The sequence below is a fragment of the Giraffa tippelskirchi genome, chromosome 13 (genome assembly GCF_054371585.1).
Source record: "Giraffa tippelskirchi isolate mGirTip1 chromosome 13, T2T-mGirTip1v1.2.pri, whole genome shotgun sequence".
NCBI classification, from domain to species: domain Eukaryota; kingdom Metazoa; phylum Chordata; class Mammalia; order Artiodactyla; family Giraffidae; genus Giraffa; species Giraffa tippelskirchi.
In genome coordinates, this window is record NC_137287.1 from 56,015,503 (window position 1) to 56,027,626 (window position 12,124).

Genomic DNA, 12,124 nt, shown 5'->3' on the forward strand with positions numbered 1-12,124 from the left:
TGGAAAAGCTGGACCAAGGCAGGGGGAAGTTGCTCCAAGATCCTATAGCCTCTCTCCAGTCTCTGCTATGGAAAAGGACGATCTAATCTGAATTCTTAATATCCTTGCATGCCAATTGCCATGTGTCTTCATTTATTGCAAGGGACCTAGGAAGCAAGGTGGAGGGACTGGTAACACACAACAGGGCTGGGGAGGGGAGGGGGGCAGCAGGTAACACGGTACAGGGTCTGGCCAAACAGAAGTCAATGCACCGAAGTGTAATAATGCACTTGGCCCCATGCACCACTTCTCAGACTCTTAACATTCACCTTAAGCACACGGGCAAATGTTACAGTGCTCAGAGCTCTTAGTACTAATGAGCAGGTCCTGAAAAACATGACATTTGTAATTAGACTCCTTCATGCTGGCAATGAGAGAAAAATAAAATCTATTCTCTGATGAGGAGATGGCCCAGCTTCTGCAAGTGAAGATGCAGTCTGAGCTCTGTGCTGAGAATTTAAGAAAGAGAAGGAAATAGAAGACCGGGTGCATGTCCTTGGTGTATGTCAATCCTAAGGGAAATTAACCCTTAATATTCATTGGAAGGACTGATGCTGAAATTGAAGCTCCAATACTTTGGCCACCTAATGCAAAGAGCTGACTCACTGGAAAAGATCCTAATGCTGGGAAAGATTGAGGGTAGGAGGAGAAGGGGGCAACAGAGGATGAAATGGTTGGAGGGCATTACTGATTCAATGGACATGAGTTTGAGCAAACTCTGGGAGATAATGAAGGACAGGGAAGCCTGGTGTGCTACAGTCTATGGGGTTGCAAAGAGTAGGACACAACTTAGCAAATGATAAACAACAAGGTCATTGACCAAGCTTTCTTGGGAGATAATAACTGAATTACAGTATCATCATCGGGACTTCCCTGGCGGTCCAGTGGCTAAGACTCCCTGCTCCCGATTCAGGGGATCTGGGTTCAATCCCTGGTCAGGGAACTAAATCCCACCTACCTCAACTATGAGTCTAAATGCTGCAACTAAAGATTCCACATGCCACAACTAACACCCAGTGTAGCCAAATATATAAAAATTAGAAAAAATATTGTTATTGAGCTCTTTTTATGACCCAGATAGAATCACAAATCCCCAGAGACATGAGAAAGCAGAAGAAGGAGAGGAAACACATCACAGGCTACACAGAAAAGATGTAACAGAAAAGGACTCTCTCCTGGATAATTGCTAAGTGGACCCTGGCAGAGAAGAGGCTCCATGAACAAGGTGAGGAATGCACCCAGGTACCACCTGATCTTCCCACTTCCCAGAGGAAAGCAGAATGCTTGGGGTGGAGGCTCTGTTGAGCTCTGGAGGGCAAGGATGATGAGCCTCACAGAGTTAAAAGCATCTCCCTTGTTCGGCAGACAAAGATGAGCGTAAATCCTTGGTTGCCCTGGTGTGACCACCCCCTCAGGATGGAAATGTCCCAGTGGAACACACAGGGCATTTCCCCCCAAACCTGATGGCATCCACGCAGACGTGCACTCTAAAAATTGCCTCTAAAACCCCACTGAGGTGACACGGGCTTTTGAGGTATAAGCCCAAACCCTAAGCTCCCATCTTAACATTGTTTTAGCCATGGCTTACTAGCAGTTGGGAACCCATGCGAGTGCTCATTTTATTATTGCTGGGATTTATTTTTAATCTTCTTTAAAAGAGTATGTGTTTTTCTCCTCTGGTTTCATGTTTTTGGTTATTCTACCTTTCAGTAAGTCCCCTAAAGCAAGGGCCCCCAACCTCTGGGCCACAGACCAGTACCTCTGTCAGATCAGTGGCATTAGATTAGAAACCAAGGACACAAAAAATGTAATGCGCTTGAATCATCCTGAAACCAACCACCTGACTTCCCGGTCCATGGAAAAAGTGTCTTCCACAAAACCGATCACTGGTGCCAAAATGGTTGCGGACCGCTGTCCTACAGAATTTATGACTCTTAGATGATCTTATTTGCAAAGCAGAAGTAGAGACACAGATGAAGGGAAGAAATGTGAGGATACCAAGGGGGAGTAGGGGTGGGGTGAACTGAGAGACTGGGATTGACATATATTGTTGTTCAGTTGCTGAGTTGTGTCAGACTCTTTGACATATATACACACTACTATGTATAAAACAGACAACTACTGGGAATCTACTGTATAGTACAGGGAACTCTACTCAACTTGGTGACCTAAATGGGACAGAAACCCCAAAAAGAGGGGATATATGTGTATGTGTAGCTGAATCACTTGCTGTACAGCAGAGACTAATACAACACTGTAAAGCAACTATACTCCAATACAAGTATTTTTTAAAACGAATTTCTTACTCTTTACTTTTAAGACATTTTTCTTTGAATGCTCTCAATTATTTAATCTTTGGCAGGCCTTGATCATCCTAACTCTTGAACTTCGTCCTTCACTTTTGATCTTTTTATCTTTCTTAATGAAGTTTAAGATCATGATGATTTTGTTCTGAAAGATCCTTAAAAATATCGTTTCTATTAAATTTTAACCTCTTTTATCCTTTGATATTTTCTTTTTACTAAAATAATTTTAAGCTCTCTGTATATCTGCATTCAATGTTTACCCCCTGCCTCATCCATTTGCTTGTAGGGGGAAATTTTGGAATATCTCAGTACCACTTTTTATTTCCTTATAATGCTTAACTCAGTCTCTTTTCCTTTCATTACTGGCATTTCTCAGCAAGGTGAGAAATGAGGAGGATGATAGGGGGAGAAAAGTCCACCACAGGGATGGGGAGATAGACTTTCTCCCTTGTAAGAAGTTGTCTCTAAGCATGTAAAATGTTTTCCATCACCTTCAACTCTGAACTTCCAGTAGAATGTATCTAGGTAATTCCAGAGACCCACAGGCAAAACCTACTGAGTTGATGATCCCACTTGTGCAGATCCCACTTGTGTTTTTATTTTCTACACCAAATGATTTTCTGCTCCAAAATCATTGCAGATGGTGACTGCAGCCATGAAATTAAAAGACGCTTTCTCCTTGGAAGGAAAGCTGTGACAAACCTAGACAGCATATGAAAAAGCAGAGACATCACTGCTGACAAAGGTCCGAATACTCAAAGCTATGGTTTTTCCAGTAGTCATGTATGGACCTGAGAATTGGACCATAAAGAAGGCTGAGTACCACAGAACTGATGCTTTCAAACTGTGGTATTGGAGAAGACTCTTGAAAGTCTTGAAAGGTGAGGAGTCAAGGAAAACACCCAGATTTCTGCTCATGCAAGAACAGGTGACACAGCGCCAGAGACAGAAAAGAACAGGAAGGAGGTTATCTTGTGGGAAGGGAAAGGGGAAGACCATGCATGCAGTCTGAGGCATGTGGTAGTAGATGCACCCGTTTAGCAGCCACAAAAGGACTCTGGAGAGGTCACCGTTAGGGATTGGTCAGCAAGGGGATGGCTGTTCAGGTCAGTGAGGCATGAGGTTACCCACGGAGTGAGAATCCCGAGGAACATCAGCTTTCCATGGGAAAGGAAGGAGAGCAGGAGCTTGCAAAGCAGAAGAGGGGAAGGAAGAAGGATGGGAAGCAGGGGTGGGATGAAGGTGTTGCTCCGAGAATGCAGAGGTGCTCAGTATTCCATCTGCTGCAGAGAAGTCAAGGAAGAAAGGAGTGGAATTTAGCAAGAGTCAGCAAAAGGGAGGGCTTCCCTGGTGGCTCAGTGGTAAAGAATCTGCCTGTTAATCTCTGGTCCAGGAAGATCCCTTGGAGGAGGAAATGGCAACCCACTCCAGTATTCTTGCCTAGAAAAAGCCATGGACAGGGGAGCCTGGTGGGCTACAGTCCGTGGGGCTGCAAAGGGTAATACACAACTTAGCGGCTGAACAACAATAAAGCAAAAGGGAGCATGAATGTGTTAAGATTCCCAGAGGCAACATAGGTAGATGTCTGTGGCCAGGACACGGAGTGAGGGCAGAGGACAATTTAAGGAGGCTGGTTGTGAAAAGGAGGAAAGAGAAGGACGTGGCTGGAGGAAGGTGAAGAAGGATGGCCTTCTTCTTCCGAGAAGGAAGGGGTTTCAGCATGCTTGTGCAGTGAGGTGGGACCAGGCATGGGGAGGGGGGGGGCGGTAAGAAAAATACAGATGCAGAACGAGATAATCAAGAGAATGAGATTCCTCCTCCTTCCACGGAGGAGGAATAAATGGAATCCAGAGCATCAGTGGAGGATGAACCTTAGAAGGTGAGGCTTCTGTTTTTAATCATAAAAGACGGGAAGGGTGGGAGGGTAGATCCAGACAGAGCTGGGCATGGAGCCCTGTCATCACAGGGTTAGGTTGTTTTCATCAGGAAAACTTCCATTTTCTCAGTGAAGCAGGCTGAGGGGATAGTGGTTTCAGACAGGATGGTCTGAAACGGCTGCTGTATTCTACAAGGGCAGGGAGTTGACTAGGCAAAGTCTGAGGGAGGGCCTGGCTGACGCTGGAAATCATAGAGCCCCGACGCCACGAATTTGCAGTTATATGATTCTGTCCAGTAGAAGCGCAGCAGCCTCTGGCTACGAACCAGAAGAAGGAGACAGGGGGACTCAGCTGTGGACCCCGGGATCCCAGCTTTGTAAAGAAAAGCACATCACCTCATGTGGCCCCACCCAAGCTGCTGCTCCCAGCCTGGGGTGAGGTGGGGGGAAGCTTCAAGGGGAGGGCGGAGGGGCTGCTTTCATCTTTGTTGACTTCAGGCCCCACAATCTCTGGTCTGTTGAATCAATACTATTTTTTTCTAAGTGATTTTTTTTCCCTTAAGAAGCTGACAGGGCACACCCCAAAGTCGGTATTCCTCTTAACAAACGTGGAATCTGATTATAAGACTCTCCCCTTGAGATGACATCTTCCCCAAACAGCCAACTGATGAACAAACTTTGGGAATATAAACCAGGGAGGCAGTAAAAGGAGCTTAAATTGGGAGCCAAGAGACCAGAGTTCACAGCTAGTCACTTGTTGTGGGACCCTTGATGAAGCTTCTTGACCTCTACCCACCTCAGCATCTCTGTAAACTGTGGATGATCTACTCAACAGGCAGGACTTTAGGAGAAAATGGTCTCATGTACTCCAGATACCTGGCATGATGCCCACTCAACCAATATCACTCTCCTCTGCCTCCCTCCAGGCCAGAGCATGTATGATTCTACAACTTAAAGGAACATTATAGAAAACTAAAGGTCATAGGTCTATGATGATCATAAGACACATGTCCCAAACTCCATGATCCCAAATTTCATGAATTATTTACTCTTGCTATGTGAAATGCATGCTAGCCTTTTCTGTTCCATTTCATGTTTAAAGATTTGCTTGTTGCAACGCAACGCAAATCTCACAATCCAATAATGATTGTGCTTTGCAGTTTAAAAAACACTAGATGAGAGGCCCATCTCTATATCACTGTAAGCAGTACATTAACAGACCACAGAATGGAAAAAGTTGAAAACTACCGCTTTAAAAACGCTACCACACAGCTGACATGAATTTCTCCGCAAACTGCAAGAGAGACATGTCAGCTGACTTTCATGAAAGACTCGGCCTCCTGCTCACCTGGGCTGTGAAGAGTCATCTGACGGTGAATTCTCAGTGCCTGGCTTGCTTTGGAAACTCACCTATATCTTGGCAACAAGACTCTACCGGCTAGATGCTTATTTTAGCATATGCCCAGTGTGAACAATGCAGAGGGCTGGAGATGGTAGCCAAGAGTGATTAAGGGTCCACTCTTCGTACTTTCAACGAAAGAGCAGTAGTTGATGTGGTAGTGAGCAATACACTTTGAGAGGGAAGCATCTGGGCTCACCCCACTCTCCTCCTTCACTGCTCTGCTCAGACCAGACAGGGTTTGCTCTTTGCCTTACTAGGATGTCATGCTCACAGGCCATCCTAAAATGCAATCCCACCTTCCAAAACATCCTCACCTGCACTGCAGGTCTCAGGTGAGCTGCCACTTTCTCCAGATGTCTTCCCAGACACCCCAGATCTAGTGTTCCCTTGGCACCATGTGTGTGCCCAGGTCAGCACGTGCATACTCATTCTGCACTGGGGGTTCACTGGAGGCTCACTGGGCACCAGTCCTGCTGTAGGTGCTGGGAAAAGGGCTACAGGCAAATGCCAACCTTTTTGGAGTTTATACTAGCAAAGAGGAAACAAATGAATCTGTAATCTTGTTGTGCACGGTAATATTATAAACTGACATAACACATGATGAAATCATCACACTCAGAATTTCCCCTTTACCTGGTTGCATCTCGCCCATGGTTACACAGCACAGTGTATGGCTCTGAGGCTCCCAACAAAAACTTGGTGGATGAAAGCACAACCATCAACTTTCTGGTTTTCTCCACTGTCCTGGGAATTTGCCTTGTTTTGGCCACATGCAAGAAGATAACCTTTAATTGTCTGCAAAGTGTCTGTTCTACACATTTAGCATCATTACAGTGAATGCCATGCTTACCTGATTCTCGACAACTGCTCATTGCTAAACCACAAGGTACTTTATGTAAGCAGGGGCAGCTCTCTCTAGAGGGCAGAAGCCCTTCTGCCCGTGGGTTCCCTAGTCCTGCAGGAGATGCTGGAGTCATAAGTCCTCCAATTATTCAGCACTAAAAAAGGCAACATATTAACTTCATTTCCTAATTTTGTGGCTATTCTCTGCTTCTGGGGGAGAATGTTCCTGCTTGTAGGAAATACTCATGGAAGAACTGATAAGGTACTAGGGCATCCGGTCAGCTACTTACTCAGACATCATCAGTAGGGTTAAAAGGGTAAAAGGATTTTCCCCTTTGTACTGTAATTACAGCTTTTCTGTAAGTCTGGGATGTTTCAAGGTTAAAAGAAATAGAGAAAAAAAAATAAAAAGGGACGTAAGTACAGGATGAGATAGGAAAAAAAAAATAAAGAATTCAGAAGCAGCATCAACCCATGAACCCCTGAGGTTGGGCACCAAATGATTTGGTAAAATGTTAATTGGTTACCATCTCATACCCATTAGGATGGCAACAATCAACAAAGTAATGAGCATGGGCGTGGATGGGGGACACTGAACCCTCCGGCACTGTGGGTAGAAATGTAACATGGTACAGTCACCATGGAAAACAGTGTGGGGGCTTCCTCAATAAACCAAACACAGAATTATTGTCTAATCCAGCAATTCCACTTCTGGGTATACAGCCAAAAGTATTTAAGGCAGAGATCTGAAGGGGTATTTTTACACTCATATTCACAGTAGCCTTATTCGTAAGCCAAAATGTGGAAGCAACCCAAACAACTATGAACAGATGAATGGATAAACAAAATGTGGTAGATACATTGTGGTAGATACTGTTGTTGCTCAGTTTCTCAATCGTGTCCGACTCTGTGGCCCCATGGATTGCAGCACGCCAGGGTTCCCTGACCTTCACCATCTCCTGGAGTTTGCTCAAACTCATGTCCATTGAACTGATGGTAGATATCATGGAATATTATTCAGCCTTTAAGAAGAAAGGAAATTCTGACACAGGCTACAACACAGATGAATCTGAAGGACATTAAGCTTAGTAAAATAAGCAACTCACAAAAAGACAAATACTGTATGATTCCATTTACACAAGGGACCTAGAGTAGCCAAATTCAGAGACAGAAGGTAGAACAGAGGTTCCAAGGCCTGGAGGAAGGGGGAATGGGGAGTTATTTGTTTAATGGGTAGATAGTTTCAGTATTGCAAGATGAAAAGAGCTCTGTAGACGGATGGTGGTGATGGTTGCATGACAGTGTGAATGTACTCAGTGCCACTGACCTGCTTAAAATTTAAAAATGATTAAGATGGCAGATTTTGTCAGGTGTATTTTTATCACACTTTACAAAATTTAATTGGTAGTTTACACAGCTCTGTGGTTTTTGGCACGGCTTGGCAATCACACATGCCTGATTCTACCAGTTATCAGCTGCTAAGAGCTGGGCAAGTGACTCAACCTCCCTCAGCCTCCATGTCCCCAACTGCAAAATGTGAATGCTAACAAGGATAATGACAACGATGGTGATAATGATGGTGATATGAAATTTATAAAAACTTTGCAAAGATTAAATGAGACTGTTTACCTAACATAAGTAAAATTATGTGCCATATAATATCTGGCACATAAATTATAAATACTAATACATCAATAAATCATGTCTTACTGCTTCTGTTGGCTCTGATTACCATGAATAGGATTAGCTAAATTCAAAAGTTATAATTTTTTAAAAAGTTATATAAACGAGTTTATTTACAAAACAGAAACAGACTCACAGATTTCGAAAACAAACTTATGGTTACCAAAGGGGAAATGCTGGGGGTGGGGTGGAGGGATATATTAGGAGCTTGGGATTAACATACACACACTAATATATAAAAAATAGATAATCAACAAGGACCTACTGTATAACACAGGGAACTAGATTCAATACTCTGTATTACCTATATGGGAAAAGAATCTGAAAAAGGATAGATACATGTACATGTATAACTGCACCACTTTGCTATACACCTGAAACTAGCACAACACTATAAATGAACAATACACCAATAAAACAATTTTTTAAACCAAACAAAGAAAAAAAAATCAAAAGGTAACATCGGCCTATAGAGTATGTACTGCCAGAGTGAGTGGCTTTGAATATCTGCTAATTTAATCCCAGAGCAGAAATCTATGATTCCAGGCTTTGGCTGTGCTATTCCTAATTTCAGTAACTTCTGGTTCTCATTTTGTCTCAAGGATATCCTCAGATGACGAGCAATGTGAATAATCGTGTACAAATGGTTGACAGGTTAAAATACTGAAAGAGGTTTCCATTATTGCAAACACTTCATAATTAATCTTTTTGCCTCAACATCATGTTTTTCTAGGATTTGCTCCTGATTTCTGCCTTGACAGCTAGAATAGGTATTAAAAAGCAAAGCTGGATGCATGACTGCTTGAAAACGAGAAACTTAAACTTCCAAACTAATGGACAGAAACAGAAAGAATGAGTTTAACATATGTATGTTGTCACAAGACTAATTCCCTTGCTTATAATTACAAACTGATTTGGGGCAACAAACTTATATAAATATGAACTCACATGACACATCTGTGTTCTCTGGGCCTTTTAATCATATAACCATTTTTTTATTTTAATGAAATGATTTGTGAAAATTACTTGGGAAAATGATAAAAGATTGAACTCTATAAAAAGGATGCCATCTGAAATCAAAAATATCCTTATTAACAGTTATATTAGATTTCTACATCAACAATACTTTTAGGGGCAAGCAACACAATCAGTAACTCCAAAACAAATCCATTTAGAACAGGTAGTACCAATTTCAATTCCTATTTTAAAAGGAAGGCAAATGTCCTGTCATCAAATTCCACATTATAAGGAGATTTTGTGGAGCTTTACTCCTGAATGCCAGTTACAGATTCGTACTATAAGCCCACACTCTTGAAAAAAATCCTGGACCCAGTCCACATGGAATTTCAGATAAAACACCAGACTCACTACACAGAATTATTTCCTCTTTTCCATAGAAGAGAGGGAATATATTACAACTGCAAGAGGGACCTTTATAGAAATGGCCAGAGACGAATGGGCTATTCCAGGGAGCCCATCCCAGGACCTGCTACTAACAAGAGAAAGCTCATTTCAGTGTTGAAAGGCACCTTTGAGATCTGAAGAAGGACCAAGGTGTGACTAACTGAACAATATCTCTGCATAAATGAAAGGCCAGGGGTACCTCAACAAAAGAAATTTCTAGTCACTGGTCTATGTATCTTTCAAATAGACAATAGCGAATTTCTGCAGAAGGGAGAAGGATCTGGGAGGACAAAGAAGCTTGCCCATGAGCCACCTGCCATCCCAAGCCACCGCTGCACAAGACGGTGGCGGAAGTGAACACAACAAGGTGGAGGGTGGTGACAAGAGTCCTCCCTGGAAGTTTACATTTTAAAAGCTTACAAGAAAAATCACTGAGGGCTGAAACAAAGGCGGGAGATGGGGACAGGTCGCTTTTGAAATCAGAGAAAAAGTTTATGTGGGGGGGGGAACCCCAAACAAAACAACTTAATTTAGACTTAATTGCTAACTTGGAGGAGTTTCACAGCTGAGGCTTTGAAGGTTTTAGAAGCTCTTCCTATGCCGCATCTTTAAATGTATGTACGTTCAATCAACATGAGAAAGGCTAAGAAGAAGAGCCTGCCGCAGACATCTGCTTCAAACAATGGTGCTGATCTCCGAGGGATTCTAAATAGCCCGCACACAAACTTCAGAAGTAATTTGCAACCAAATTAGTAAATGTCACCCTCCTTCCCAGGAGACACAGCATTTTTAAAAAAAGATTAAAGCACTGGCGGTGAGACTGCCATTTTACAAGAGTTAAAAGATAAGTTCGGGGGGAAATGAAGATGGTGATTCACGGGGTTGGGGTGTGGGGTGGGAGTGGGGCACCACCATTTTACCAAAAGGGCTTGTCTATCAAATTTCCCCACCAGGAAAGGACGGTGGTGGTCACATCTTCTAGAGAACAACGTAAAGGAAGCAACAACCAGACCTGTGTTGAGAAAGAGCAGGGCACCTAGGGGACCTGCACGCTGTCCATACCTGGGGATGGACCATTCCACGGACAAGGACAGAGCGGCGCCTTCTCATTCTCCTCCCCGTGTCACCAGCCCCCTCCTGGTCAGCTCGGTCCACCACTGAATCACCTTTTATCAGCACCACTCTGAGCAGGACAAGCCCAGGGACAAAGCTTTCTCCTTGCAGAAACCCCAGCATCTCCCAGGTGAGCCCGTCTCGGAGCCTGTCTTCATCCAGGCGCGCCCGCCGCCCGCAGGGAACGCTGAGTCGTTAGCATGAAAGGCCCATTTCACAGATAACCCGAGCTCTTGAGAACCGAATAAAATAAAGGCACTAGCTCTAGTTTCTTAACATGTGGCCCCAAAAGCTGAAAAACACTCTCACCCCAAGATTACAGGATTGAGCACCAGTTTTTGTTTTGTTTTCTGACATCTATCAAAACCGACCTCGCCTTGCCCCAGGGCCCTGGAAAGAAACTTGGCTTCGTTTAGAAGTGAGTGCTAGCAGCCCCGTCTGCTTCTCGAGCAAACGCCAAGAAAACTTTATTTTCCTCCGTGGACAGGCTGCCACCGCATCACACAGCTCTCCTTCCCAGGGTGTGCCGGCGACAGTAAACTTTCCGCCACCTTCTTCCTCCCCTGCCTCCCACCCTGCAGTTTAGGTGAGAGAAAAGCCCACAAGGAAGCGGAGGCGCCCCAGCCTCTAGCCCCAACGGCCTCTGCCCGGCCAAGGTCCGCGCATCCCGGGCGTCCCGCGCGCCACAAACCGCGGAAACTAGACCCAAAGTTTGCGGCGCTTGTCGCCCTTTCCGAGCTCACCGTCCTGCCGCTCGCCCCGTCCTGAACTGGCTCGGAGCCCGAGAAGGGTGGCAGCCCCCCTCCCCGCGCCCCTCGCAGGGCACCCTGCCCTCCCGGTCGGTCGTCGACCCGCGCGGGGACCTACCTGCCTGTGGCGGCGGTCAGAGCGCGCGGCTGGGCGGCGGCGCGGGCACGGGCGGCGCGGGCCAGGGGGCGCTCGTCACCCCGAGGCCCTGCCGCCGAGCCGGCTGCCCGGACGCGCGCCCCGGAGCCGCGGCCCGCGCACCGCCCGCCGCGCGCCGCTCTCCTCCTGGGCCCGCCCCGCGCTTCCGCTCGCGGCGGCTCCGGCCCCGAGACCTGGTCCCATCCCCGCGCCGGGGATGCTGAGCTGCGCGCGGGCGGAGGCCCCCGAGACCACGTGACTCTCCATCTAACCCAACCGAAAAGTGAAACGAGCCTTCCCACGGAAAGGATCAAGGTCATCAGGTTGAAAAAAAACAAAAACCTTCAGCTGTTTGCCAGCCTTTCCACTAGAAAGGGCTGGTGAGCCCTGTTCTTTTAAAATGCCCCACCCGAGAAAGATTTGGTGCTGGATAACCCTACCTCCGACTTTGTTTCTGCACCGTTGTTTTTTTGTATAATGTACTAGGTTGCATTGCTTTAAACTTGACAGCCCTTGAAGCTGCAGTGTAACATGTTACCCGTGCCGTCATTGGAAGACTTTCACGCCTGACTG

General features: G+C 45.4%; 1 protein-coding gene across 12 annotated transcripts in view; it reads right to left on the reverse strand.

Moving 5' to 3' along the window:
- The window catches only part of PRKCQ (protein kinase C theta), a 152,719-nt gene extending 140,972 nt beyond the window's left edge, over positions 1 to 11,747 (reverse strand). For 7 of the 12 annotated variants that reach the window (XM_081556665.1, XM_081556655.1, XM_081556661.1 and 4 more), the window contains exon 1: positions 11,410 to 11,530. The gene's annotated coding sequence lies outside the window, so the exon portion shown is untranslated. The other 5 variants (XM_081556666.1, XM_081556656.1, XM_081556662.1 and 2 more) reach the window with 1 other exon arrangement.
- Positions 11,748 to 12,124: the final 377 nt, after the last annotated feature.